The sequence below is a fragment of the Musa acuminata genome, chromosome BXJ2-2 (genome assembly GCF_036884655.1).
Source record: "Musa acuminata AAA Group cultivar baxijiao chromosome BXJ2-2, Cavendish_Baxijiao_AAA, whole genome shotgun sequence".
In the NCBI taxonomy this organism is placed as follows: Eukaryota; Viridiplantae; Streptophyta; class Magnoliopsida; order Zingiberales; family Musaceae; genus Musa; species Musa acuminata.
In genome coordinates, this window is record NC_088339.1 from 14,874,037 (window position 1) to 14,893,826 (window position 19,790).

Here is a 19,790-nt window from a genome sequence, read left to right on the forward strand (position 1 = left end):
GTCAGTGCTGTAGGCGGTGGTACTGCCCAACACAGGCGGTGGTACCACCAGGATTCGGGAAACCTGAGATGAGACCTTTTTATGCTCCAAGTTTAAATCCATTTGAAGCCTATAAATACCCCTCTCATCTCTGATTAACTAAAACAAGATTAGAGAAAAAAAAAGATAAACGCTATTGTAAACTTGTGAGAACTCATCTAAAAGCTCAAAGTGTTAGACTTATTTAAGAGAGGAGTGAAGGGGGTTGTAAAGTTTCTATCCTAAACCTGTAAAAGGAGAATCAAGTTGTAAGGATAGTTTATCTTCGCCTATTAAAGAAAGATCGTTAGTGGATGCCAATAGCCTCGACGGAAGGGGAATCGATGGAGTGAATGTAGGTCACAACGACCAAACCACTATAAAACTTGATTTGCATTTACTTTAAGCTCTTTACTTATATTGCAAAATACCTTACTTGTTTTACCTTCTCAATATAGTCTTCCATATGCTTTCAAGTTAAATTTATCTTTACGAAATAGTTTTCATCGGAATCAGTTTAATTGAAACGAAGAAATTTCGAGCCGACGTGATTTTATCCATTGTACTAATGTTGAATCTCGTATTTTGTTGATGAAACTACTTGATATATGTTTATGATTTAATCTGCGTTTTGAGTGACGCAGGATGCTTCGATCTGGATGAGACAATTAAAGCAGGAAAATCATGTTGTGCTGGAGGAACATGTCAGAAGATTGGACGTCGGGCTGGTGGATCGGTCGACGTATCGACAGAAGGCTTCGGGTCGTGGACTCGGGCATCGGGCCAAGAAGAGCGGGTATTGTGCCAAGGATATCGGAGTTGCGGAGTCAACAGGCCGATTGGGCAATAGGCTGCAGGAAAGGACGATGCGCTGAAGAATCGGACGAAGCGTCGAGGGACCAATGACATGCCGGACAACTTCGTTAATTGCTTAGGATTAATTGACTCGATCGAAGTTTTTGTTTTGAGTGTGCAGGATTAACTACGATGGAAGAAAGACATGCAGCAGGAGTTACGCCGGAGTCATGACAATGATCACGTTGGGAGTTCAAGAGCTCGACGGAAGTTCGAACAGTCGTCGGAGGTTCTGCGGGAACAAATCCGAGAAGTCCAGAAGCTTGCCAAAGGAGCTCATCGGAACTTGCCAAGTGGATTGTCGCAAGTCCAGGAGTTTGTTGGAAGTCCACAGGAGGATCACCGAGGGTTCGTCGGATGATCGACGGAAGTTCGCCGGAAACTCGCCGGAAGAAGCGATTGACGCACCGGAGCAAGCTGCAGAATATGTCTTAGGAAATAATCGTAGTTAGCACATTGATTAAGTTAGAAATGGGAGGTGATCCCATTAGCTTAATCTTGGGGCAATTGGGCCCCTGAAAGAATCAAATTGGGCCGAATGGATTAACCCAATCGGACCCTAATTGCTGTAGGAGGTGCAACCGCCCAAGCCAGGAGGTAGCACCGCCCAGGCTATGTCTCCCAGCAAGACTGGGCGGTGCAACCGCCCCAGCCAAGAGGTGGCACCGCCCCGGGCTCAGTCTCCGAGCAAGATTGGGCGGTGCAACCTCTTATGTCAAGAGGTAGCACCGCCAGAGCTCAAGTTTCGAGCTCTGCCAGGCGGTGCAACCTCCCCAGTCAGGCGGTGCAACCGCCTGAGCTCGGTCTTCGAGCTCTGGCAGAGAGGTGCAATCGCCCCAGACAGAGGTGGCACCGCCCAGAGGCTCAGTCTTCGAGCTCTGCTAGGCGGTGCAACCGCTCCAGTCAGGAGGTGCAACCGCCTGATCCCTGAATTCCGTGAATTGACAGATTTGAGCTCCAAATTTGAACTGGGTTGGGGCCTATAAATACCCCACCCATTCAGCACTGAAAGCACAGAACACACACTCGAAATCTTGCTGTCTTTCTATGGTTCTTAGAGCTCAAAACTGCTAATTCTCCTCTTTCTGTTCTTCAAAGTTTGAGTTGTAAAGAGAGGAGAGAAAACTTCTGTAAGGGTTGTCTCCTAAGCCCGTCAAAAGGAGTGAATCTGTAAGAGGGTGGTTGGCCTTCGCCTATTGAAGGAAGGCCTCTAGTTGACGTCGGTGACCTCGTCGGTGGAGGAAGCCAAAAGTGGAGTAGGTCAAGATTGACCGAACCACTCTAAATCTTTGTTTGCATTTCCTTTGAGCATTTTACCTTCACTGCAAACTTCTCAATAGCTTACTGCCCTCTGCGATTTTACGAACGAGTTTCAAGGTTCAGACGTAAATCTGCGGTTAGACATAAATCTACGTTTAGACGTAAATCTGCGTTTAGACGTAAATCTGCTTTTTCATATGATCATCATATTGCAGATTGCGTTTACGTTTTGAGCTTTACCATAACTGCACACTGCCTTTATACTCCTGCTTAAACTGCGTCTTATCTAATCAAGTGATTTACGAATCAGCATTTAGACGTAAATCAGTTTCTTCATACGAACGCCGGATTTCACTTTGCGCCGATATTCTGGTTTTCATCATAGCTGCAAACTGCCTGCATAGTTTGACTTTAACCTTGCTTAGTATCAACTTTCATACAGAAGTTGTTTTTATCGTTCGAACGCAGCTTTCGATTTTAATCGCAGAAAGTTTTCCGCTGCACTAATTCACCCCCCCCCCCTCTTAGTGCTCTTGATCCTAACAATTGGTATCAGAGCCCGGTATTTCTCATTTCGGACTTACACCCGAGAGAAATGGCTCTTCATGGCTTTCAAGAGGGCTTTTCGGTTTTTCGTCCACCGTTGTTTAACGGATTGGACTACACCTATTGGAAGACCCGAATGAGTATCTTTCTTATTTCTATGGATGTTGAACTTTGGAATCTTGTCGAAAACGGTTTTTCGAAGTCTTCTCTTCCAATGATCGAATGGTCGGATTTGGAGAAGAAGCATTTTTCTTTAAACGCAAAGGCTATGAATGCCTTATTTTGCGCTTTGGACAAAAACGAGTTCAATCGGGTTTCTTTATGCGAAACGGCTTTCGATATTTGGCGCACTCTTGAAATCATGCACGAGGGAACTAGTAGAGTCAAAGACTCGAAAGTTAATATTTTACTGCATGATTTCGAGCTTTTTCAAATGAAGCCAAGCGAAACCATTGGTGACATGTACACCCGTTTTACGGATGTCGTCAATGGTTTAAGAGCTCTTGGCAAATGTTTTTCGAATTCTGAACTTGTGAACAAGATTTTGCGTTCTCTTTCTAAGAAGTGGGATTCAAAAGTAACGGCTTTACAAGAAATAAAAGATTTAAATATTTTTCCACTTGAAGAACTAATTAGTTCATTGATCACATATGAAATGACGTGCAATGCACGTGAAGAACTTGAGAACCACCTTCCAAAGAACAGGAAGGATTTGGGACATAGAACATTTGAAGACCACTCGAGCATAAGCTCAAGTGATGGTGAACTTAAACTACAAATGAAACAAAAATTAAAAAGTAAAAAGAACGGAACTACTTGCTTTGAACGCAAGAAGAAGAACAAAAATTGGGATGAATCAAGCTCCTCCGAAGACGAGGAGAAAATCAACAAAGGCGAGGTGGCAAACTACGCCTTTACGCCTTTCGACGCTGAGGTAATCAAAATGCCTTTAATTTACTTTGAAATTACATAATGCTTTTCATAATGTATTTTTCTTTTAAATTGCTTGTTTAATAATTTTATAATGAAAATATAAAAATTAGGAATCATGCTTATTATTCTAGTAATTTTGAAAATAATCATGAAAATTACATGTTTATGATAAACAAAATGATTTTGATTAAAAATACCTTATGAAATCATTCTATATGTGGTTGAGAAGTAATAATGTGTATCATGTTGATTTCCATTGTTATTTCTCGATTTTGAGTATATGAAATCATGTTTAATTTGAAGTTATGATTAATGAGTATATATTTTTGAAATTATGTATGATGATTCTTGATATTTATGGATTATCGATTTTAATGATAATAACAGTGGCTTCAAAAAAAAAATAAAAAAATTGATGCATGTTTTCATAAATGAAAAGGCATGCTAACATGAAATTGACCACTTAAAATGAAACACTTAAAAAGGGGTATATTATCAATGAAATCATAAATCTATTTATGTTATAAATTTTGTGAGCCATAAAAATGATTTTGATGATTTAAATTTGAAATGAGTTTTATCAAAATCATGATCTTGATTTATCAAATTGAATGAATTGAAAATGAATGATGATTTTTGTCTTGAATGATTGTGACTTGTATTCCTTGTATTCATGATATGATTTTTATGCAATTCTTTGTATTCATGAAATATTTATCTCATCACCCAATTATTTCTTTTCAATATTCCTCAAGTGATGATATGAATGCATGAGATATTCATGAATTTATTTTGATGTATGCAAATGAGAAGTTTCGATCATGCATGGTAGGATGCAATGTGACAAAATAATACCATGATGATTTGAAATATTTATGATTTGGAATGATGCATATGCTTTTTATTATGATAATGTATGATGTGTCTCATGAATGCTTAAAAAAAATTAAATAAATAAATGTTTATATCATGTTAGATGGTTTTACATATTATGCATGATAAGCTATACTGATGAGTGAAACAACGATTGAAATAATATGAATGATGATTTGGAATCATGCATATAATAATGAGTTTATATGTTTTGAAAATGTGCATGTTTTAATTTGAAAATATAATGATGCACAAATGAGATTGATACTAACCTTTGTCATGATTTAAAAATTGATGTAAAGGGTTTTTCCCTTCTTTTTGACAATGATAAAAGGGGAGATAGCTAGCTTGCACAATTCAAGAAGAAAGCAAAAATTGCACTTCTCAAAAGAGAAGAAATTGCTATCTTGAACATCACCAAGAAGTGCTATCTTGCAAATCTCAAGACACACAAATGCAATCATGCAAAATTTGTAATTTTGCACATCATTAAAATTTATGATGCCTTGATGATTATGCATGTTCTAAAATGTTATAAAATTCACTAGCTTGCATGATGTAGAACTTAGCTATATTGAACATCACCAAGGAATGCTATCTTGCCTATCTCAAGAAGCAAAAAGTTAACTTGCACATCTAGCAAAACTTATATTTCAAGAAGCAAGAGTTGCTTTCTTGAACATCTCAAAATTGCTAGCTTGCGGGCCTTAAAATGTAGAAATTTTTTTGCTAGCTTGTATATGGTAAACTTGCTATCATACTACCATGATGATGAGCATGCCTTATCTTCATGATTATATTTGAAAAACTAAGGCAAAAATATGTCCGAATGATTAAACGTGTTAAAATTATTTTTCGGACTTTTTTGATTCAATGATCAAATCACTTGATTGCCATAATGATTTTACACAATTACTCGCCATGATTACATGTTGGAAATTATGTCCTTGAATACAAAAATTTCCATGATAATAAGCATGTTTTACCTTCATGATTGTAATTGAATATCTCTAGTAAAACCCTGTCCGAATGTATGAAAGTGTCAAATTTCATTTTCGGATTTTCTTGATCCTAACAATTGGATTTTCTTGATACATTATCCTCTTCTGAACTTAACAAGCATATGTCATATCAAGTTTAATTCACATCATTGATTTTTGACATATGGAATCATCTAGCAAATGCACTTATCATGTGAAAAATATTTTTCGAGAAACATATTTGATGATTCCTTCTTATAAAAGGAAGATATTTTTACATACAAGGATTTGACTCACTTACATATCTTAATCCTTGCAAAAATGAAGTGTGCTTTAATATCTTATCAATTTGAACTTCACATATGGCTTTCCTCCTTCATGTAAAAAGATAACAAATAAAAAGGAAGAAGCAATAAAAGCTATCTCCATGTCATGTTTTCCTCGAGATGTTTGCATAATTGGTATCCTATCACTCACTGTTGGAAAATGACATGAACCAACTTATGGCATCGCACTTATATTTAAAATTTGCTTATATCGTTCTCCTTGTTGTAGGGGGAGAAATATATAAATTGATACTATGAGTGCCATATTTGAAGAATATGAATAGATGTTATAAATGTCATATTATGATATCAAAAGCAGCATTCATATGAATAGGTGCTATGAATGTCATATCATATTAAGATATCAAGAACTTGAATCGTAATTTTACATGTTGATATCTTACCATTTGATGATAGCAAACTTGCATGATGATAACAATAGATATTATATTTTTCATGCAATGAGTTGAACCAATATCACAAACACTTGATTGTGGTACTTCTCCTTTTTGTTGATGACAAAGGGGGAGAAGTATGTTGATGACATGACATGTTATGCATAAGTTTATGCATAAGTTCATGATGACGTGTTGCAACTATTCATGATGAATATTGCAATGACTTGAATTCAGTTTGAATTCAAGATTCTATCAATATGGCATATTGATAGGGGGAGTTTGTTTAAACTCTGGGAGTTAAGTTTAACTCCGTCATCAAGTGGTTGTCATCATCAAAAAGGGGGAGATTGTTGAATCTCGTATTTTGATGATGAAACTACTTGACATATGTTTATGATTTAATCTGCGTTTTGAGTGACGCAGGATGCTTCGATCTGGATGAGACAATTAAAGCAGGAAAATCATGTTGTGCCGGAGGAACATGTCAGAAAATTGGACGTCGGGCCGGTGGATCGGTCGACGTATCGACAGAAGGCTTCGGGTCGTGGACTCGGGCATCGGGCCAAGAAGAGCAGGTATTGTGCCAAGGATATCGGAGTTGCGGAGTCAACAGGCCGATTGAGCAATAGGCTGCAGGAAAGGATGATGTGCCGAAGAATCGGACGAAGCGTCCAGGGACCAATGACATGCCGGACAACTTGGTTAATTGCTTAGGATTAATTGTCTCGATCGAAGTTTTTGTTTTGAGTGTGCAGGATTAACTACGATGGAAGAAAGACATGCAGCAGGAGTTGCGCCGGAGTCATGACAATGATCACGTTGGGAGTTCAAGAGCTCGACGGAAGTTCGGACAGTCGTCGAAGGTTCTGCGGGAACAAATCCGAGAAGTCCAGAAGCTTGCCAAAGGAGCTCGTCGGAACTTGCCAAGTGGATCATCGCAAGTCCAGGAGTTTGCCGGAAGTCCGCAGGAGGATCACATAGGGTTCGTCGGATGATCGACGGAAGTTCGCCGGAAACTCGCCGGAAGAAGCGATTGACGCACCGGAGCAAGCTGTAGAATATGTCTTAGGAAATAATCGTAGTTAGCACATTGATTAAGTTAGAAATGGGAGGTGATCCCATTAGCTTAATCTTGGGGCAATTGGGCCCTTGAAAAAATCAAATTGGGCCGAATGGATTAACCCATTCGGACCCTGATTGCTGTGGGAGGTGCAACAGCCCAAGCCAGGAGGTAGCACCGCCCAGGCTATGTCTCCCAGCGAGACTGGGCGGTGCAACCGCCCTAGCCAAGAGGTGGCACCGCCCCGGGCTCAGTCTCCGAGCGAGACTGGGCGGTGCAACCTCTTCTGTCAAGAGGTAGCACCGCCAGAGCTCAAGTTTCGAGCTATGCCAGGCAGTGCAACCTCCCTAGTCAGGCGGTGCAACCGCCTGAGCTCGGTCTTCGAGCTCTGGCAGAGAGGTGCAACCGCCCCTAACAGAGGTGGCACCGCCCAGAGGCTCAGTCTTCGAGCTCTGCCAGGCGGTGCAACCGCTCCAGTCAGGAGGTGCAACCGCCTGATCCCGGAATTCCGGGAATTGACAGATTTGAGCTCCAAATTTGAACTGGGTTGGGGCCTATAAATACCCCACCCATTCAGCACTGAAAGCACAGAACACACACTCGAAATCTTGCTGTCTTTCTGTGGTTCTTAGAGCTCAAAACTGCTAGTTCTCCTCTTTCTGTTCTTCAAAGTTTGAGTTGTAAAGAGAGGAGAGAAAACTTCTGTAAGGGTTGTCTCCTAAGCCCGTCAAAAGGAGTGAATCTGTAAGAGGGTGGTTGGCCTTCGCCTATTGAAGGAAGGCCTCTAGTTGACGTCGGTGACCTCGTCGGTGGAGGTAGCCAAAAGTGGAGTAGGTCAAGATTGACCGAACCACTCTAAATCTCGGTTTGCATTTCCTTTGAGCATTTTACCTTCACTGCAAACTTCTCAATAGCTTATTGCCCTCTGCGATTTTACGAACGAGTTTCAAGGTTCAGACGTAAATCTGCGTTTAGACGTAAATCTACGTTTAGACGTAAATCTGCGTTTAGACGTAAATCTGCTTTTTCGTATGATCATCATATTGCAGATTGCGTTTACGTTTTGAGCTTTACCATAACTGCACACTGCCTTTATACTCCTGCTTAAACTGCGTCTTATCTAATCAAGTGATTTACGAATCAGCATTTAGACGTAAATCAGTTTCTTCATACGAACGCCGGATTTCACTTTGCGCCGATATTCTGGTTTTCATCATAGCTGCAAACTGCCTGCATAGTTTGACTTTAACCTTGCTTAGTATCAACTTTCATACAGAAGTTGTTTTTATCGTTCGAACGCAGCTTTCGATTTTAATCGCAGAAAGTTTTCCGCTGCACTAATTCACCCCCCCCCCCCCCCCCCCTCTTAGTGCTCTTGTTCCTAACAACTAATTCACCTCCCCCCCCCCTCTTAGTGTCGCTCTTGATCTTAACAAAAACTATAGTAGCAACTTGATTAAAAAAGGAAGAGAAAATTATAGAAAAATAAGAGAAGGAAAGGGAGGAAGATAAGGATAACTCAGAAAGATTATTCTACAGCGTTCTCATATAAGGTTAGATCAGATTTACAGTATATTATTGCTGTGATTACTGGGGAGAATTTGGATATTGTGCATAGTGACGTAATCCTTATATCCCAATTTTTCTCTTAAGATTATTGCTTAGGTTTTGGGCAAAAGACTCTGAGATTTATATATTCATTATTCTTATAGTAGATTATCTCTGGTTTGTCCCGTGGTTTTTATCCTTCACATTGGAGGGGTTTTCTATATAAATCTTAGTATCATATTTGATTATGATTTTCATTTAATTTTGCTGCATGTTATGGCCTACTAGTATTTGTTCATATACAAAAATAGTAATTTCTTTATATCATATTAGATACCAAGTTGAAGCAAGAGATATGGGTCATATTCTGAATTTTCCATATTCAGTATTCCACTTACCTATGTGTCAATCCAGTATTCTACTCACGTATGAAGCACATAGCCATCGACTTTCACTTCGTGCGAGAACAAGTTGTCAAATATCAACTACATGTTTCTCACGTACATACGGCTGATCAACTAGCAGACTCACTCACGAAGTCTCTTGTCCATAAACTATTTTCATCATATCGGTCAAAGATCGACATCCATGATAAGAGCATCATCTTACGGGGCATGATAGCAGCTAAGATTTCCTATGATAGCTGCCGAGATTTTCCCAACTATATAAGGAAATATCGTTGCTTTGTTGAGGAAAATTCTCTCTCCTTGTGTATAAATAGAGAGTACCATATCAAACACATACATTTTTCTCTGCTTCATTTTTATTCTTAACAATACCAAGTTTAAGCAAGAGATCTGGGTCATGAATTTTCCATATTCTCTACAACCAATTTTCTTAGAATAACCAAAATCCAGGTTATGCCTCTGTTGTTGCAAATGCTAAAATGCTTTTTAAGCTAGAACATGGAAATCAAGCAAGTTTATTTGGACTTATTTTGATTTCGATCAATATGAAGATAGGGTTTTTGACTCTAGATCTAGTTGCATTTATATTTAACTGGTGATTCCCTGCGAGCATAATATCGAGGAAGGGATTAGCTTAGTGGTAATTATGGAAATTCTTCGTTACCTTTGTCCTAGCAGCCAAATCCAATAAGCCATATTGATTCTTTTTCACATATGTATATTGTTGATTAAAATATGCGTGTAGTGAGTATCATGTTGATGTAAGCTAGCAGTTTGTTTCATGTCTCATTCATTCTTGTCTCCAAAACTTGATAGTTAATTAGAGAAGTATAATGTTTTTGTTCTGGTAAATATGTTATTTATCATAGTTGAGTTTACTAAGGGATGCAAGTCTTCAGTATTTTCTATGTGAATTTGATGATTGGAATTCTCATGGAGATGTATGCAACGTACTTGTGGCTGCATTTGTAATATGCTTACTACAAAACAATTTTTCTTTGTCTGTCGTAGCAATGTAGGCTTCCAACTGAAGCCCATTATTTCTTATTCTTCTTGGATTCTATGCTGTTTTCAGGTGGTTGTAACCATTTTGAACAAGGAGATGGCATCATTCAGCACACCCGTTCTCGGCCTGTTACTTTTTAGTTCAATTGCATTGTTTTCAACTCTTTTGTTACCTTATCACCTTGTATGTGGATAACTGGAATGACTTTTGGTTATGGTTATGATTTCAAAAAGGAAGCAAAAAGTGCTATCTTACAAATCTCAAGAGAAGCAATGTTTGCCAAGTTACACATTTCAAAAAGAGGCAAAATAGTCCATCTTGCACATATCGAAAGATGTAAAATTTTGCTAACTTTTTTGTGTAAAATTTGATAGCTTACATACTATAAATTTGCATAGCAAAAATGCTATCTTGGCTATCTCAAAATGCAAAACATACTAACTTGCACTTTGCAACGGAAGCAAAATTGCTAGCTCAAATATTGCAAAGGAAGCAAAAATTTACTAGCTTGCAACTTACATATTTCAAGAAGCAAAAGTTGCTTTTTTGAACATCTCTAATTTACTAGCTAGCATGATGTAGAACTTTCTATCTTGAACATTATAAAGAAATGCTATCTTGTACATCGCAAAGAAAAGCAAATATGCCAACTTGCACATCTTTAAATTTGCTAGCTTGAATTTTGTACTATCTTGCATATCTACAACTTGATAGCTTGAATGTTCTAAGCATGATGTAACACTTGCTAAATTTTCTAACTACAAATTGCATGATGATATTATGCTTTTTCATGCAACGATTTAAACTTGTATGTTTAAACACTTGATAGTGGTACTTCTCCTTTTTATTGATGACAAAGGGGGAGAAGTATGTTGATGTTATGCATGATTTGATCATGACATATTGCTTAGATTTTTTAATCCAAGAGTTTCTATCAATATGGCATATTAATAGGGGGAGTTTGTTTAAACTCCGGGCGTTAAGGATAACTTCGTCATCAATTGGTTGTCATCATAAAAAAGAGGGAGATTGTGGAATCTCGTATTTTGATGATGAAACCAATTGATAAATGTTTATGTTTTAATATACGTTTTGAGTGACGTAGGATGCTTCGAACAGGATGAGACAATTAAAGCAGGAAAAATCATGTTGTGCCGGAGGAAAACATGTTAGAAGATTGGACGTCGTGCCGGAGGAATCGTCGACGTATCGATAGAAGGCTTCGGGCCATGGATTCGGGCATCGGGCCAAGAGGAGCGGATATTGCGCTAAGGATATCGGAGTTATGAAGTCAACTGACTGATTGGGCAATAGGCCGCAAGAAAGGATGATGCGCCGAAGAATCGGACGAAGCGTCGAGGGACCAATGACATGTCGGAAAACTTGATTAATGCTTAGTATTAATTGTCTAGATCAAAGTATGTTTTTACATTGCAGGATTAACTATGATAGTAAGACATAAAGCAAAATGAAGTCCCGGAGTTGGGAGTTCGAGAGTTCGTCGGAAGTCCGGACATTCATCGGAAGTTTTAGCGAAACGAGCCGAGAAGTCTCGAAGCTTGCCAGAGAAGCTCATCGGAACTCACCAAGAAGATCGTTGCAAAGTCCAGAAGCTTGCCAAGAGTCCGCCGGAGCATTACCGAGAGATCGTCGGAACTTCGCTAGAAGATCGCCGGAAGCTCGTCGGAAGAATAGACTTACGGACTTGTTTAGCTTATATTATGTCTTAGATTTCGTAGTTAGCATGTAATTGGGTTTGGATTTAAGCCAACCCAATTAGGGGCCAGCTAAGCCTATCTAAGGACTGTGTTGGGCCCAATAAGAGGCCCAAACAGTGCCCCAAGAAGTCTCACCGTCGTGGCACAGTTTTCAAGACTATGTTAGGCGGTGGTACCGCTAGTTTAGGCAGTTGTACCACCCCTGGCAGGGTGCCAAGCGGTGGTACCGCCATTCTGGGTGGTGGTACCACCCAGCACTACCCCCCAGGTAGTGGTACCGCCAGACTTGGGCGGTGGTACCGCCTAGGACAGTGTCAGTGTCAGACTGACACTTGGTGGTGGTACCGTCGGTGCCTAGGGAACCTAGGATGGGAAAGGTTTAGGCTCCAAGTTTGAATCAACTTGAAGCCAATATGTACCTCTCTCATCCCTGGTTATAACATACGAGAACAGAAAGTTTAAAAGTAGAAAAACGCTGTAGAAATCTCTTGTGAGAAACCTCCTCTAGTCTAAGTGTTAGAATTCTGTAAGAGAAGAGTGAGTGCTTTTAAAGGTTGACTCCTAAACCTGAGAAAAGGAGAAAAGGGCTGTAAAAAGGAGGTTGATCTTCGCCTATTAAAGGAAGATCAATAGTGGATGCCGGTGGCCTCGATGGAGGAGGAATTGACGAAGTGGATATAGGTCAAGTTCACCGAACCACACTAAAATCTAGTTTACATTTTACTTTGAGCAATTTATCTTTACTGCAAATCTCTTTAATAGCTTACTACCTTCAATAAATTTATGAATACATGTTTCAAGTTAAGCGTTTCTGAGTTCAGGTTTTATCGTATGAAAGATTTTTCGAAATCGACGATTTTTATCCGCTACACTAATTCACCCCCCCTCTTAGTGCTGACCCCGATCCTAACAGCATCTTCTTCTAAACCTTCTTTGCTGAAGGAATGGAAGTATGTAGATGCTCATCCTAAGGAGCTAATTATAGGAGACACATCGAAAGGGGTTCAAACTCGTTCTTCTCTTAAGAATTTTTGTGCCAACACTGCTTTTCTCTCCCAAATTGAATCTAAATGCATTGACGAAGCCATGAAAGATGATTCATGGGTCATCGCAATGCAAGAAGAATTGAATCAATTTGAGAGAAATAAAGTGTGGAAGCTTATTCCTAAACCAAATGATCATTTATTATTGGTACTAAATAGGTCTTTAGAAACAATCAAGATGAATTTGGTATCATGGTTCGAAACAAGACTAGATTACTGGCCAAAGGTTTCAACCAAGAAGAAGGTATCGATTATGAAGAAACCTTCGCTCCTGTGGCACAATTAGAAGCCATAAGGATGCTCCTTGCCTATGTTAGTAGTAATAATTTTAAGTTGTTTCAAATAGATATTAAAAGTACTTTTTTGAATGGCTTTATCTCCGAATAAGTTTATGTTGAACAACCTCCCAAATTTGAGAATGATAATTTTTCTAATCATGTGTTTGAATTGACTAAAACTCTCTATGGATTGAAACAAGCCCCGCTTGGTATGAGAGACTTAGCTCATTTATAATTCATAATAATTTCTCTAAAGGCAAGGTTGATACTACATTATTTTTTAAAAATTTTAAAAATAATTTTCTTATTGTTCAAATTTATGTTGATGATATTATTTTTGGCTTTATAAATGAATCCTTATATGAATCATTTGCCAAAATTATGAGTCTAGAATTTGAAATGAGCCTAATGGGGGAATTAACATTCTTTTTAGGCTTACAAATTAAACAACTTAGCAATGATATTTTTCTTAATCAAACAAAATATGCTTTAGACTTGCTAAAAAGATTTAACATGGATAGTTCAAAAGCTATCAACACTCCTATGAGTACCTCTATTAAGTTAGACATTGACGAAAGTAGAGAAAGCTTGGATAAAAAAGCTTATAGGGGTATGATAGGTAGTTGTTAGAACTCTTGCAGATTCTAAGCTTGGGATTGATCTCTTTAGGGGATCGACCTCCTTGGAACTCTACAGGGGTTCCTTCCTCCAAATTGCTGCTCAAAGGCTACAGAAAAGATTCATCTATTGCTTATCAAAAGAGGATGAATACATGACTATTTATAGGGTTTCTAAACCCTAACTCCTAATAGGACTCCTACTTAAGACTCCTAATAGGACTCCTACTCAAGACTCATATTCCTTTACAATTCCTAATTTTTCTCTAAGAAATAACCTCCAAACCCTATCCGGCCTCTTCACCTCTTTAATAGGGGTCGGCTTAGGTTACTTTTACATGAATGCCCCTCTCAATTAGGACTCTCCTAGCTAGAGTCCTAATAGTAGTTTGCTTTACCTCATCACAACTAGACCAGACATAATGTTTAGCATAGGACTTTGTGCTAGATTTCAATATAACTCTAAACAATCTCATTTAAAAGCTATTAAAAGGATATTTAGATACCTAAATGGAACTCCTAAATTAGGATTATGGTATCTTAAATCTAAGAACTTTGAATTGCTTGGTTATGCTGATGTAGATTTTGCTGGATGTAGTTTAGATAGAAAAAGCACATCTAGAACATGTCAATTTTTAGGACACACACTCCTTTCTTAGTTTTTCAAGAAACAAAACTCGGTTATATTATCTACAACCGAAGCTGAGTACATAACTATAGGTGCATGCTATGCTCAAGTTATATGGATGAAAAACACTTTAAAGGATTATGGAATTGACCTAAAAAACATACCTATAAAGTATGATAACACTAGTGCAATATGCTTAGCTAAAAATCCTATTCAACACTCTAAAACTAAACACATTGACATTAGACATCACTTTATATGAGATCTTATTAATAATCATGATGTAATATTAGAGTTTAAACTAAACACTTTAAACTATTCAAACTCATGAATTTGTTAAATTTTCATTTTTAGACTTTCTTGATCACTCACCTGAATCATGATCTTATAGTATGCATAATGAGCTATATGCATTTTTCCATATGAGTTGTTACGATGCTTGCGTACAAATTTTATATGGTGAATCATAAAATTACAATATGCATTTTTTTTTACGACTTCTATACAATGTTTGATATGGTATACATTTTATATGATGAATCATGAATGTACAATCTTCAATACGAATCTTCTCCTCTTATGATTCGAATTTTACATGATGAAGTAAATAAGGTTGTGTGCTTCACAATAATAAAAATCTTGCAAAATTGAAATCACCTGTGATAGCACCACACACCAATGTGAGCAGTGCTCACTGCTTGTAGGCGGTGGCACCGCCCAGCTAGCGGTAGCACCGCCAGTTATCACGGGTGGTAGGCAGTAGCACCACCTAGCTAGCGGTGCCATCGCCCACAACCTCTGCCCTATAAAAAGGCACTTCGGGCCGACGATAGAACCGACCCCAAGCCCTCCTACATTCCTCCAAACACCTCTAAACACCTTTTCACCCCTCATTCTCCTTGATCCTCCTCTAGAAACTCAAAGAAACCCTCCTCTTCTTCAAATTCAAGGATCAATCTCAATCTTTCAAGAAGATTACTGCAAGGGTAATTCTCAAACCTCTTCTCTCAATTTATTAATAGATCTTGCCTCTTATGTGTAGTTCTTTCATCATTTATGTGTTAAGTCTCATGGCTTCTAGAAGATCCTCTAGGGACAAAGGGAAGAGGAGATTAGATGAAAATTATGACTCCCTACTTTTCGATTCTAATCAACATGCCCTAAAATTTCCATCAATAGAGTCTAGACATATTCATAAGAGTAAATATGTTGATTTAGATGAACTAAGTGATTTGAAACCTATTCAATAGTTTGCTAATCTAGACATTCTCCCAATCCTTCAAATTAGTGAACCTATCTACCCTAGACTTGTTAGGCTATTTTACAACAATTTACATGTAGATGAAGATGAAAGGGTATCTACCTATCTATTAAGACATCATATACCCATTACGAATAGATTAATTTACAACATCATAGGAATCCCGAAAAAAGAAAGAGGGTGTTATTTTAGAGGACAATGGGATAATGAAATAGTTGGGACTACTTACATTGATGCCTTAGGAACAATTTTTGGCAATCCTAACTTAACGATTCTTCCAAAAAGCTGCAAACATTTACTATCTTTAATCACAAAAATACTTTATCGCATCCTAATAAGTATCATTCTCCCAAAACAATATCATCATGATGAAGTAAGCCAAATGGAACTAGGTATCATGTATTGGATTATGAAGAGACATAACAATTGTTTTGGTTACCTAATCCAACAATACATGATTGAACTATAAAAAAAAAACATGATGCTTCCATATGGTGGCTTAATCACAAGACTACTCCATGCCTATGCTATTGTCATTCCACCTGACGAAGAAGTTATAAAACTAGACAGATTTAGTATAATAAATAGAAATCTACTTCGACGAATGAGATGTATATTTAGAAATGGTATATGAACTAGACTGCCTAGAAGGACTAATCTACTCCAACCTGAACCAGAACCTGAAACACTAATTTTTAGGGATAATCTATCTTCTCCAACTGGTCCCTTTGAGGAATCACCTCCAGTAGAGCAAGCACCTCCCACATCTATCGACGACATAGGGACTCGGATGGATCGATTTGAATAACGTTAAAATCGACTTAAACAATGCCAAGATCAAATTTTGACTGAGCTGCAGCAGATTCATCAACAACTCAATACCCTATTTAGACATTTTGACTAGCCACTACATGAATAATTAATTATGACTTTTTGCTGATGACAAAAGGGGAAAAATGGATGAAATCCCCTTCTTTTATTCTGCTTACTTTGATGTTGTAATCCTATGTTGTTTACCTTGATGTTGTAAACTTAAAATGCTACTTACTTTGATGATTACAATTCTATACTTTGATTTTCCTGTTATCTCTTCAAATGATGAGTATGATATCATACTTACCTTGATGCTGAAAATTTATGTTAATATCATGCTTACTTTGATGCTAAAAATATCTGTGATTTTGACCGAAAATGGATGTCATATCTTAACATCATTTCTATCGATGAATGTGTGGTATCATATTTAGATTTGGTAAATCATGATGTGCATGATGATAATAAGTCTAAATTATCAATTCAATGCTTGAATTCAAATGCATTGAATTTAAGAGTATCTTTTCTCAATTATGGCATATAAATAAGGGGAGTTAAGATTAACTCTATCACCAATTGATTCTCATCATAAAAAAGGGAGAGATTGTTGAATCTCGAATTTTGATGATAAAATCAATTGATAAATTATTTGATATAATCCATGTGTTGAGATAAGTATGCAGGATTAACTACGATAGTAGTAAGGTATAAAGCAGATGATGGGCCAGAGTCAAATACTCGGATGATATACCGGGAGCTCACCGAGAGTTCATCGTGAGATCACCGGAAGCACGTTGGAAGACTTGCCGAAAGCTCATCAGAAGATCGCCGGAAGCATGCTGGAAGACTAGCCAAGAGTTGGTCGAGAGTTCGTCAGAAGCTCTTCGGAAGACTCACTGAAAAGTTCATCGGAAGATCGCCGATTGAAAAATTGACATACCGAACCATGCTTGCCTTAATCGTAGTTAGAACGATAATTAAAGTTGATTTGGGAGGTAATCCCATCAACTATGTTAGGGGCCAACTAGGCTCGGAGTTGGGCTAGTTTAGGCCGAAGTCAAAGCCCAACCAGGATATTGAATTCTTGGCCGGCAGTGGCATCGGTTGGAAAGTGGCACTGCTTGGAAAGCAATACCCCAAGTGGTCTGGGCAGTGGTACAACCCAAATTGGGTGATGGTACAACTGGCAGATATTGCTGCCAGCGGTGGTACCGCTGACAAATATTGCTATCAATGGTGGTACCGCCCCTATCAAGCGATGATACCGCCAGAGCTCAATCTCCGAGCTCTATTAGGCGATGGTACCACCCAGACTGAGTGGTAGTATCAATCAGTGTCAGGTGTCAAGCGGTGGTACCGCCCAATAATGGTGGTGGTACTACCAGTACCCTGGAAATACGGGATGCGATACTTTTTGACTCCATTTTTAAAAGTCATTGGGGCTTATAAATATCTCACCTTTTTCAGCATGAAAAGGCACCGAAGTGTAATTATAATCTTGAGTTATTAGGGTGTAAAAGTGTTGTAAACAAGTGCTAGAGTCCTCCTCCTCCCTTTCTAAATTTTGAGATCATTCAAGAGAGGTGTGAGACTTGTAAGGGTTCTCTCCTAAACCCGGGAAAAGGAGAAAGTGCTATAAAGAGGTGTTCGGTCTTCACCTATTGAAGAAAGACCTTTAGTGGATGCCGGAGACCTCGTCGGAGGAGGAATCCGAAAGTGGAGCTAGATCACCTTGACCGAACCACTCTAAATTCTGGTTTGCTTTTCATTTGTGCAATTTACTTTACTACAAACCTCCTTAATCTTCTCTTGCACTTTTACGAAAGCTGTCAAGTTCAACTTCTCTCCGAAACAGATTGAATCGAAACCATTTTCATCGGAATCAGTTTTAAACGAAACGAACAATTTTTTGAAATCGTGAAAGTTTTCCGCTGCACTAATTCACCCCCCCTCTTAGTGCCGCTCTTGATCCTAACAGATCATATCCTATTGGGTATTGGATCTCCATCCAACAAACCAAGCCTCTTAGATTAGTGGATCTCTATCCAATAATCTCTCATTGGCTCTTATTGGATCTCATCCATAGGATCCAATAATTCAAGGGCTTATTGGATATCCAATAAGATATGGATTCCGACGGATATCTAATATATGAACCTTTACTCATCGTAATGTCTACCAAAATATAGTCTCTGCTTTTGTTTCTTCTTTATTTTTCTAAAAGTAAGATATCGTTTAGTAATTCCAGTCATTCCTTTACAAAGGTGGTTGGAGAAATGGCCCAAGAAAGCATCTTTTGTAAGATTAGCTGGTGAAGGCGATTGGTTTCATCAATTTCGAGCTGTCATTTTAATCAGGATTTCACCGTTTCCATACATTTATTTTTAATTATGCAGCTGTTGCTGCCGACGTTAAATATGGTCCATATATATCGGGGTCACTGGTTGGAACCGTCCACGAGATCTTTATTGGTATCATTCTCATGCTTTGATAATTCCACTGATAAATCTGCTGTAATGGACAATGTCTAAGATAGGTTTTTTAACTGATGTAGTAGTATATTCCCTGGCCTTTGTTGACTCCAATAATTTTCTACCGACTTTCGATCTATCAGATTCGTATTGTATTGATGATTGTACAATAGCACATGCTTGATTTTTATGATTCATTTAAAGTCTTAGACTCTTATCGTTAATCTATTTAGCTTTGACCACTGAGACTAACTTTTCATAACATTTTACCACACTTCTATTCATTTTGTACAGATCACACATAGAACTTGTGGATGGGAATTGTTAATGCAAGATTATTGCGAGAAAGGGATCATCACTCTTTTAGGCACTTCAATTGTAAAAACAGATGAATCTTACCCACCACCAATCAGGAGAATTTACTTTAGTTTGACTTAGAGATCTGTTATGAATGCCATCCATGGGATTGTTGCACCAGTTCACAGACTCCTAAACCTTTTCCAAGTTGCTATGCATGCTCTGCTTTTAATGTGCATATGTTACCCCATATCCTACATTGGTAACCATACTATTACAGGGCGGGCATGTGTGGTAATCTTTGGCCTTCATGATTGTTTAGGAGTTTATTATGCTGCTTCCAGGAGGTGCATATCTAAATATGGAGAAGCTGGTTTGGTCTATATTCTGTTACACCACATGATTCTTTTTTTTTCCCTCGTACTACTGTTTCTTGCTCCAGAAGGAGATAATA

The 19,790-nt window shown here is 38.2% G+C and overlaps 1 pseudogene; it reads left to right on the forward strand.

Moving 5' to 3' along the window:
• Positions 1–19,059, forward strand: part of LOC135604767 (uncharacterized) — a 59,334-nt pseudogene extending 40,275 nt beyond the window's left edge.
• The last annotated feature ends 731 nt before the right edge of the window (positions 19,060–19,790 follow it).